This window comes from Dipodomys merriami, unplaced genomic scaffold (assembly GCF_024711535.1).
Source record: "Dipodomys merriami isolate MVZ:Mamm:240054 unplaced genomic scaffold, mDipMer1.0.p SCAF_150, whole genome shotgun sequence".
NCBI lineage: Eukaryota > Metazoa > Chordata > Mammalia > Rodentia > Heteromyidae > Dipodomys > Dipodomys merriami.
In genome coordinates, this window is record NW_027202827.1 from 458686 (window position 1) to 469162 (window position 10477).

Sequence of the window (10477 nt, forward strand, 5' to 3'; positions counted from 1 at the left end):
AAAACTTATCATTGCTGGAAATGGAGAAATTCAGAGAATGTTTCTCTGAATACAGACAGGGTAAAATTATAACAAAGTTCTAAGTTGTGGCTCATTAGTAGAAACTATTAAGTCAACCTCATTAAAGCTAAAAATAAAACTTATAAAAATAAAAAAACTATTTGGATTTCAGTACTAACATCTATTTTAAGATGTGTGTGTATGTGTGTGTGTGTGTGTGTGTGTGTGTGTGTGTGTGTGTGTGTGTGTGTGTGTGTGTGTGTGGAGTCTGAGTTTATGTATGGGACAGCATTGGTTCTTAAAAATCACAATATTGACGCTGTCCTTTAGGTTTTCAATTGAAGTCTGGTGGTGTTCTAGCTCTACCAGTTGAAACACACAATTCTCAATTTCTTCTGATTAACTGCAGATAAACATGTAATGGATATGTCAAGCTGGGTTGGTTTCAGTTCTACTCTGTCGATATTATGTTCACAATGAACTATACCACTGTGGACAGGGACAGGAGGGAAAATCAGAGACAGAGAGCAAATGAAGGGATGAGATTGTCAAACCAGAAATGAACTCATTACCTAATTTACAAAATTAAAAATCTGGGTTGATGATTCTCTCCTCCAGTTTTTGTAGGTGCCCTTAAGGCCCATCGATGGAGATTTTGAAGGTTAACTTATATGATAATTAATATAGAGCCAGAATCTCTTAAGAAATTTTATGAAAAGTATTTCATTCTTAGTACTGGTTTCTCTTTGAGTGGTGATTCTATATGTTGTTGGCAGAGCTAATTTTTTTTCTTCTTGTCTTTAGTACTTGTCAGGTGTTGAAATCCTTCTTAAAGCTTTGCAACAGAAGTCTGCTATATCTTGGCACCCTGCCCCTAACTAAAATGGTAATCAACGTTTGAAATTAATGTACTTGATATGAGTTTTATTTATTTATTTAATTTGTTTTTGGTGGTGAACTCTGGGCCTGGTCGCTGTCCTTCAGCCCTTCAGCTCAAGATTAGTGCTCTACCACTTGAGCCTCAGTACCTCTTCTAGCTTTTCTGCTTAGGTGGTGCTGCAGAATCAAACCCAGGGTCTCGTGCATTCAAGATAAGCTGTCTACCACCAATCCACCTTTTCAGCCCTTAGGAGTGGTATTATTGTGCACGGATCTATCAAGCAAATCTATTTACCAAATGTGTTTATTTGCCACTATACATATTCAAAATTATGAATTATCTGATATTTTAATGAATAAAACTGTTATCATTGTTACCAGAAATTGTTTGTCTCCTCATGCTGTAAACATGGAGGAGGCATTTTAAACTAAAACTACAAAATAAATTTTAAGATCTTGGTGTTAACAAATGTGTCCAGGTGTTGTTACATTAAACAGAGAATTCAAAATGGTTTTTCTTCATGAATACAGAGATCAAAGTTCTTATAATACTTTTTTCAAAATGCAAATTAAAGGGAAAATCAGTCAGGAGGTAAAATTTATATTGAATGTAAATTTTTAAAGAGGAAAAGAAGATCCTAGATGGCAGACTAAAGACAAAGCAACATCAGAGCCCTATATGCTCAATACTAAATAAGAAGCTTTAATTGAAAAATTCAGCTGGAATGTGAGCATCAGGCAAAGGCAAGCAATCAGAGCCTACCACCAACAAAGAAACACCATAATGTATATCTCAGAAAAAGGAAACAAGTTCAGACCAGGGCTCAACATCCTTATCCTTGATTTCAATGATACACATACACCCCCCCCTACACACACACAGAAACACTCACTCACACACACACACACACACACACACACACACACACAAACACACACACACACACACACACACAAGAATGTATGCAACAGCTCAACCTACTCACATCCATTCAACATGAATCAAAGATCTTCCTGTAATATTTGAAACTTTAAAAGTTTCAAGTCTTGTAAATAATTGATAACAGATGCATAAGCAATTATTTTCTGAATAGCATCTGCTATGAAAATGAGAGTTCATGATTGTTATAACTACTTAAACATCTCTGAATCTCAAAAGAATTAAACTAGAGACAATCCGAATTTGGGGACTATATTTCTACCAGCTCTTCTGCAAAGGCTTAATAAGAAGTTATGAAATCTAAACTTAAATACCAAATCAATACAATTAATAATTGTGTAAGTGAAGTGAAAGACACTGATCAGAGACCTATGCTGTCTCCAGTTCTCAGCCAGCTGCACACTGTGGCACCTTTGATTCTGCAGGGCCTGGCCCACAGTTGTATCCCCAGAGCAGTGATCCTGCTGGGGTTGGGGCTGGGAGATTTGTGGAGAGGAGGGGTGGCCACGGGGGAGGCCAAGCTGGGATTGGGGGTGGTGGTGGTAGGGAGAGGATGGGAGGCCCTGGCAGAGGCTGGTGAAGGGAGGAAGGAGGCAGTAGCCCAGTGGCTCAGGAAGCAGCAACTGCAAAGGCAGCTGGGTTCTGGGGAGTGTCTGTGAGGTGCAGAGTTTGGCCCCTGGGGTCTGGTGGCTGGGTGAGGAGAGGAAGGAGTCTCAAATCCCACCTAAACAGACAATGAGAAATGAGACAACCAGTGGCTGAAGAATTACAAGAAGAAAGGCAGGGACTTGGGACTTGTAGGTAAACTCTGGGGGCGGGGAGGACAGCAGTGTTGGACAAGTGGTAGTCATGCCTCTCTGGAGGCTGTGGGCTTGGCCTCACTCTTGCCTTGAAGCAGGCACCGTATAATTCTGCCTGGAATCTTTAATAGTAGCTTAGTTTAACCTTAAAGTCTAATTTATTTGCTTTGCTTTTTTTTTTTTTTTTTTTTTTTTTTGCTTACAGTAATAGAAGAATTGGTGGGACAATCTGAAAGGATCTCTGGCTTCTTATTTTCTCATCACCCTGAGCTACAACCTGTGTGCTACCAGCTTAGATGATGGGACTTTGAAATTCTGGAAAGCAGATGCACATCATAAGGCCCCATGGCTTTGGGATTTCTCACATTCTTTTTAAAATGTAATTGTTACTAAGGTGTGTACAGTGATTTCACAATTCATGTAATGTGTACACTTGTCTTGTAGACAATGCCATCCTTTCCTGAGCTTTTTCCCAGTTTCTGTTTTTTTTGTTGTTGTTGTTGATTGTTTTTGTTTTTGTTCCTGACCTTCAGCTTGAACTCAGGATTGGGTGTTGCCCCTGAGTTTTTTGTAATCAAGGCTACTTTACCTCTGGAGCCCCAGCTCCTTTTATGGCTTTTTGGTTGTTAATTGGAGAGAAGAGTCTCAGAGATTTTCTCACTCCATCTGGTTTTGAACTGAGATCATCAGCCTCCTGAGTAGCTAGTATTCTAGGCCTGAGTCCCCAGTGTCCAGCTACTAAAGTGTTGGTTTCATCCTTCCCTGTTTGTGTTACAACTTTCCTTAACTCTTGGCACTAATACTACATATTGCTTGGCTCAAATCTGAATCGGTGGAATATGCTGTATTTTGAGGAAGGCAGGAATAGGAAACTGTAGGCCATAGGGACATATAAGCTAAACAAATCATTGGGAACATGGCATAAACACAAATAAGTTTATTGCCAGTTGACTGTGTCATGTCTTTACTGTTAATTCTGCATGGCCTGTGGATGATGTTATACATATCCAAATGGTCATTGGCAGAAATAAGGTTTCTCATCCTGTTCTATAAACAAAACAAAAACCAACCAAAAAATACTACCTATGAGTCCAGCAATTTCCTCTAATTAGAGATCAGTATGCCCTAGTTTATGAAAAAATATCCATTATTCAAGTGCTGCTACTTTTTCTAACCACAAATATAATGAAATATGTAGATGTCTGTAGAATTGCATATGAACACCATCATTTTAATTCACAAAAAATTCAGACATTTAAATGTTTATTTATCTATTTTTTGTCAGATGTGGGGCTTGAACTCAGTGCCTGGGCACTGTCTGTGAGACTCTGTGCTCAACATAGTTAGCACTCTACCAATTGAGCCACAGAGACACTTCTGACTTCTGAGTTGTTAATTGGAGGTAAGAGTCTTATGGGTTTTTTTCTTCCTGAGCTGACTTAAAACTGTGATCCTCAGATCTCAGCATCCTGAGTAGCTGGGATTACAGGAATGAGCCACTGGCACCTGGCTTCAATAGTCATTTTTAAAATGATGAACTGCTTGGTGCCTCTGGCTCACATATATAATCCTAGCTATAGTTAGGATTACAGGTATGAGAAACAAACACTAGGTGTGTGTTGTTCATGATGGTTTATATTGGCATGTTTTGATATTGTTTGTTTCTTATACTACATTGCTCTTATTTTTATTTTCACCTAGGTGGGGGTGATAGGTACTAGCCAGTGTTGAACCTTCTTTGGTTGAGATGGAGCCATGTGGAAGTTCTTGCCTAGTATGGCATGAAATTGAAATCCTCCAGCTCTCAGCTCCCAATGAACCTGGGATGATAGATGTATTCCATCACGCAGAGCCAGTGGTTGGGGAGCATTGCAGAAAAAACTACACTGGTCTTGAACTGATGTCCCAAATAGCTAGCTTTACAGGCATATGCCTTCAAAACCTTGTTGTATTCAATTTCACTTTGAAGTAGTGTTTGTACATACTTAGAGAGTACAATGATAACACACTACATGTTTAATATATAGAAGTCAATACAATTAGCAGGTTAATCTCCTAAAACATTGAAGCTAATGTATTTTGGTAACCTCCTGACTGTGCTAGTTATTTTAGAATATACCATAAACATGAATACAATGATGATGTGTTCTAGAAGATTGAAAGTTTATAGATATTGAGGCAAGTTAGACTATGTGTAGTAAATATATATTTATCCATTGCTGCTCTGAAGTACATTATCATATATTCACTGTGACAATACCATCATATATTCACCATGACAATAATTTTCTTGCAGTGTAGAATTTTCCATTTCATAATCTGCCATCTTTTATCTTTTTTACATTCTCCTTATAAGTATGAATGCTTTCTTGTTTCTTATAATATTTTGAAATTATTTTAAGATGGAATTAAAATTCGTTGAGTCTACTGTAATTATCTCATTTTGTTTGGTTTTGTGATGCTAAACATTAAGACCAAGGGTGCCTGAAAGTGATGCCAGCAGACTATATCACTAAATTTTATTCTAATTACCTCTTATTATTATATTTTGATATAGGGTTTTATTGTTGCTGTTTAATAATATAGAGTGTGGTGAAGGTGGACTGAAACTTGCAACCCCACTGCCTCCAATAACAATGCTTTCTTACTAGGATCTGGAAGCACATAATTATCACTCTAGCTAACAGGAGGTTGAGACCTGAGATTTACTTCAGACAGCCTGAACAGGGAATTTTATGAGTCTCTCCTCTCCAGTTCAGTACAGAAAACTTGCAGTGAAACTGTAGCACAATTGGTAGGGCACTACACGCAAGGGAAAAACACTCGGGATTGTCATATAGCCCCTGAGAACAAGCCCTAAAACACACATATGCACAGACACACATTCACCCACATACACACACACTCTCACACACATGTACACAAACAAAATTGCAGGCAATATTGTACCTTAAATTCTTATCCAGGGGTTGGACAACAGTCCACTTATTTGTGAAGGTTTTCCTTGATTATTTTGAAGGAGGAGGATAGTTCATGGGACACAGATGACAAGACTTTAGTGAGGAATACTTTATAAATGACTAGCTTATAAAAAGAACAGGAGCACAGCTTTTATCTTTAAATAGTACATTCCTTCAACTATAGTATTTTTAAATAATAATCATTGAATTATGAGAAGACAATGCAGCACCTCTTCCCTTCTCCCCTTCCCCTCTCTCATAAAATATGACAAAATTATCAAAAATAGTCTTTTATCTTACAAGAATGAACACTTGTAAAAATGTCTGACTATATGTGTAATGTTTGTTTTTCAATACTTGTTTGATTTTCCCACCTCTAAGTACTTGCCTTTTTTCCAGATGACAGCACACAGGGGCATCAAGAGCAAACAGATTAGGAAACAAAAACCTTACAATGTCCTAGGAAGTAGATGTCAAAAATAGATGCAAGAAGCACATGACAGGCTGAGAGGGCCATGAGATCCAAAATGATTTTTGCATTATGAGAGAAATAGTGACAAATAAGGCTTGGATCTGACCTAGGAAGGGCTCCTTGAGGCTGAGACCATGCCTGTATCTAGGCTTAGCTGAGGATGTTGGGAATTGACAATGTCCACATGTGGATATAGTGATGTGAGAGGGGAGATTTCAGTCTCCAGTTTGTCTTTGGGATGGTCTTATGTGACCAAACAGCTTAGATCATTGGGCTCTGAGAAATGACACTACCTACCTCACAATGGAATAGAATATAGAACTATGAGAGCCAAGCAACTGTAACTGACATTCAGCACAAGCCAGCTCACTTGGCCTGTGGTGCAGGAACAAGAAAGATGTTCTTGTGTTGTTTTCAAAGTTCAAGAGACTCAGCTCTCAGGCATGAGAGGTATGAGTGCCTCACTCAATGCTGCAGACTTTGGATCAGTGCCAAATCACGAATCCAATGTCTCAGGCCTTTTTTATAAGAAGAAACCAAGGGAATCATAAGGCAACTCAGGCAAGTATAACTATAACAGGAAACCTATCTAATCTCATCCAGCCCACATTAGAAACTTCTTCTTGTGTGCTTTTATATGTGTATACTGAGAAAATATTTACTGTGTACTTTTCAATCCACTCTATTACAATTACTCAATTTGAAGGGTACTCCCACTTTCACATTTCAAAGATCCATTCTTTTTACCACCTCAGTGTGACAATGAAACAGCCCAAACCCTGAATGTGCCTTATAACATATGGATCCTGGACTCAGGCTTGCTGGAAATGCTGGTAATGGACCTGGTCCCTGACTACCAGAAAGGTGATCCCTTCTATATTGGAAACTTCCTCTACCACTATAGAGAGTGGGAGACAATGGAGCAGTTGCTGGATATTCTTTTTAAAAAGTGAATGTTCCTAAGCCAGGTGCCAGTGGATCATGCCTGTAATCCTAGCTACTCAGGAGGCTGAGATCTGAGGACCATAGTTCAAAGCCAGCCTTGACAGGAAAGTCCATGAGACTCTTATGTCCAATAAACCACTAGAAAACCGGAAGTGGCGCTGTGGCTCAAGTGGGTGAGTGATAGCCTTTAACTGAAGAGCTAAAGGATATCACCCAAGCCCAGAGTTCAAGCCCCACAACCAACAAAAAAAAGTGAGTGTTCCTCTTTCAAACTCAGGGTTGATGAGACCCCCTGGCAGAGTATTGGTATACTTGGCACCTTTCTGAGACTGTTTCACTGGAGTCTGATCAAGGAGCTTGGCTTGAGACAAAGAAGTACACTCTCTGGCTAATTCCTTAGGACTGGGCTGCCAGAGCATTTCATTTGCCTCAGAAGCTAGTGGAGCCTTAGCAGTTTGCTTGCTGAGAGACCAGCATTAAAGGAATGAGCCCGTGGCATCCAACGTCCACCCTCACCTAGAAAATCACTATCTTGGAGGCCTTTGAAGGAATATAGACAGAAGAAAGGATGCAACTGAAACTTGAATTGGGGGCTTGAGTGCTGTCCCATTTGTAACACTCTACCATTTGAGCCCCAGGTCCAGTTCTGGCCTTTGGCTGGTTAATTGAAGATTAGTGTCTTTGGAATTTTACAAACTAGACTGCGTTCAAACTGTGATTAGTAGAATTAGAGGCATGAGTCATTGTGCATTTATTTGGACAGATGCATATAAGCATCCTCACAGAATTTGCATGAAATTGTGTAAACATATCTCCACTTTTTGTCTGTCATGTTTACATTACCATGTGGGTCTTAGCCAGTCCCATGTGTGTCCTGTTAGTTCAGAAAAGGAGAAGCATAGAATTAACTTCCTTCTCTCCTTCCATTGGTACAGATCCTACTACCATAACTGGAAGATGAACAAGTGAAGAAGTAAGTGGATGTTGGCACAAAAAGAAGTTCTGTCCTTGAAAACTGGGTATCTTTGAGGTTTCTGAATCAAAGCCAACTTTCTTCTTTGCACACAAGTTGTGATTTTCACCAGGGGGTTGAGTCTTGGCACTTCAGTGCATAGCAGATTACACAGTTGTGGATGTGGTTGTGGTTTGGGACTCTTATGGAAGACAGGGAGGGCTGTGTATAGCAAGTCAGATTCAGTGGGGAAACAACTTTCTCTTCCTATCACAGGGAGAATTTTAGAGAATTATATTTAAGAAATTTCTAGAAGTGATATTTTGAGGACCATCCTGCTTGCAGAAGTCTCTTCCCACTTCCCAACCTGCAAGTCCTGCAGAAAGAAGCTCTAGTACAAGGCTCAGGATGAGGAGGGTGGAATTTCATTTTCCTTGTCACCAAACTGCCCACAGCATCGTTTATTCCATCCTCCTTATGTGGATGGACTTCTACCCTGATGATTTCTATGAACCCAAGAACCATTGCACCCTAAAAGAACTTACACAGTATGTCAAGCTCAACATGCCCTCTTCAGACCTGCTCTTCCACTTACATATTCTTCTGGACCAGCTGGAGGAACACATGACCCATGAGACCAAGAAAAAGAGGAAGAAGTCCTTGTTTCAATGCCTCAGAGCTTGTGAGTAGGAATGGAACCTGGGTCTCTAGAGATGGGCCTGATTGGCCAACAGCCCTTAGTACTCTCCAGCTTGGCAAAATGTCCTTTTATGGATATTCTTTGCAGGTAATATGTTCTCTTTTTGAAAGAACTTGGAAGTATACATTCAGAAATACCCTACCTTCCCATCAGTGTTCAGTCCAAACTCAAGTTCTACAGCTTCCCCCATTAGATCCTCATGGAAGTTTAGTCACACCTTAACTTCTAGAGTCTACTCTAAGAATCTTGTACCTATTTCCATTCTCAGTTTTGCATCAATGTAGAGCAGCTCCTGCAGAACTACAGATAAATAACCTTCAGTGATGTAGTCTATGGGGACTGATGGAGATCAGAAGCCATCACTAATCTCCAGAAAGCATGTGAACATAGAGTTTTTTTTTTTAATTTGTAGAAAGGCCCAAGCAGGTTTTGAGTCCTATGGACATCCCACATGTGATGCAGGTGTACCTGCACATACCACCAAGGAAGAAGACGATCCAGAATGTCTTCCATTGATGTTCACAATCCAGCTAGATCAGCTTCAAACCAGTCAAAAAGAACACTTCTTGGTGTGCAGGGTAAATGTGTGCTAATGGAAAATGACCACAGTCTATGTTCAGTGAAACCAATAAGTGAGGTCCAAAATCTAGATTCAGTTGAGGAAAAGGAATCTTTCCTCAAAGAATACCCAGACCAATCTGTCCTCCTGCAGGGGATCCAATTTCCAATTGAGAAATTAGAATCTGTCCCTCTCTGGACTCAGGAAGGAAATCCTGTCTTTAATGAGGAAGTAGATCCCTTTGAGGACTCCGAGGCAGAATTTCTGCTGAAGGCAACTTAGAGGCCAATCTAGATTTAGAGATTCCTTTCCCCCTTCCTGGGAAAATCTTTATTTTTCTTTTTGTCCTGATTGTTGTAAAAGGTTCATTCTGTTTATTTTTCTAACTTTATTAAAATGTCAATGTTTTTGATATATTCTAAAATTCATGAATCCTAAATATGTTTCTTTTTAAACCTACAATCTGAAACATCGTGCATACATGTTCTGGGGGGGGGGGAACAGAGAGTGACAGGGGGCTGTACAAGACAGCCTACTGCATATAATGGGAACTGTTAAATGTACAGGGAGTGTCAAGGAAGCAGGTCATGACTGCATGGGGTGATAAGGTGGCTACAAAAGGTCTAGGACATAGCAGATCAGATGTCCTAAAAATCTATTCTGTCAATTGTGACAAATGCCACAATACTTATAGTGGTCTGTGGGATGCTCTTCCAACAGTGAGTTCAAATCTGTATACATCTTCATTGTGCTTTGGGTAAATATGGAAGAAAAATTTGACTCCAGTAATATAAAATATTTGACAAATGAAAATATTTGACAAAATATATAGAAAATATGTATACTGGAAAGTAAAAGCCATCATCAATAGAAGAAAGAAAGTTTACATAGATGAAAAAACACAAAATCAGGAAGAAAAGAAGCCACAATTAAATTAGTTATATGTTAATATGTGTTATATTCTTTATGTTATATATAGTATATCATATAATATATAAGATTGAATATGATTTTTCAAACTACAAAGGCATTTAAATTTTTAGTCTAGTATTTTTTTCACAAAACATTAATGTAAAATATTATTGGGGATAGTAGGGATATAATTTGATTATAATTATATGAATATATATTTGTGCATTTCTAGATATAACATTGATTAAAAATAGATGAATAATTATATACATATATTTGTATATATCTGTCTAGGAAGTGAATATAATGAAACTGACTACAGTATGTATATAAAAGCAGCTATGAGTTGAGGCCATGA

At 38.8% G+C, this 10477-nt stretch overlaps 1 long non-coding RNA gene across 1 annotated transcript; it reads left to right on the forward strand.

The window, feature by feature from the left end:
* Positions 1 to 802: 802 nt before the first annotated feature.
* LOC138827085 (uncharacterized) lies at positions 803 to 4386 on the forward strand. Its single transcript, XR_011371949.1, has 4 exons — positions 803 to 886; positions 2825 to 3013; positions 3905 to 4021; positions 4321 to 4386. It is a non-coding gene; the product is annotated as an uncharacterized lncRNA (long non-coding RNA).
* Positions 4387 to 10477: the final 6091 nt, after the last annotated feature.